A 1,307-nucleotide genomic window follows, 5' to 3' on the forward strand; every position below is an offset into this window, starting at 1 on the left:
GACCAACCCTACAAGAAATGCTTAAGGAAGTCCTTCCAATAGAGAACCCACAAGAGAGAACAACAAAATCAGGATATGTGACATCAACACTAAAGTCAAATCAGAAATAGAAACTCAAAATAAGACCATAAAACATTGTACACTAAAAATCAAGGAAGCCAATGTGCACACGAAAACAGCAATTAACCTAATAGAGGGAATAAAAGTTCTAGGTACAGACTTCCAAATGGAGAGGAAAATAGGACAATGTCCTCATAAAACAGACTGTTCTAAAAATGTAGAGACAAGAATTCACTCCAAGATAACCACAGAGAAAATTAACAATCCCCCTAAGCAAATCCAGAAGGAAGGAAAACATATGGGTTTAATAAGCACAAAACCAATAATAAAGAAGAAAAGAGATGAAGCACTTGACAACAAATCAAACTCAGCACAGAAAAGTATATGGACCAAGGAAATATAAACAACATGACAAAAATCACAATGAATGACAGCAATCAATTCATACCTATCACTAATTACACTCAGTGTGAATGGACTAAATGCACCAATCAAGAGAAAGAGAGTGGCAGACTGGATAAGAAAAGAAGACTCATCGATATGGTGCCTACAAGAGACCCAGCTTAGATGTAAAGATAAAAACAAATTAAGAGCTAAGGGGTGGAAAAAAATATACCAAGCCAAAGGTAATCAAAAAGGAGCAGGAGTGGCACTATTAATTTCTGATAAAATAGACTTTAAGGTGAAAACATAAGAGACAAAGAAAGACACTATATGATGCTGAAAGGGTCAATTGACAAAGAAGATGTTCCAATAATAAATATTTATGCATCCAATGAAATATGTGAAGCAAATATTAATTGAATTAAAAGAGACAATAGACAACTCTACAACAGTAGTAGAAGAATTTAACACACCACTATTAAGGAGGGACAGGTCAAGTAGAAAATAACTCAAAAAAAGACACAGAAGAACGCAACGATACAATCAACCAACTCGACCTCATAGACATATACAGAGAATTCCACCCAACAAAAGCACAATTCACATTCTTCTCCAGTACACATGGATCCTTCTCCAGAATAGATCTTATGTTAGGACATACAACAAGCCTAAATAAATTAAAAACATTGAAAATCTACAAAGCATCTTCTCAGACTACACTGCTATAAAATCAGAAATTAAAAATAGGAAGATCAAGGAAAAAACATCAAACATGTGGAAGCTGAACAATTCACTGCACAAAAACTACTGGGTAATAGAACAAATAAAGAGTGAAATAAAAAAATTCCTAGAAACAAACAAGG

This window comes from Orycteropus afer, unplaced genomic scaffold, assembly GCF_000298275.1.
Source record: "Orycteropus afer afer isolate SDZICR_OR568_19922 unplaced genomic scaffold, OryAfe1.0 scaffold00749, whole genome shotgun sequence".
Taxonomy (NCBI): domain Eukaryota; kingdom Metazoa; phylum Chordata; class Mammalia; order Tubulidentata; family Orycteropodidae; genus Orycteropus; species Orycteropus afer.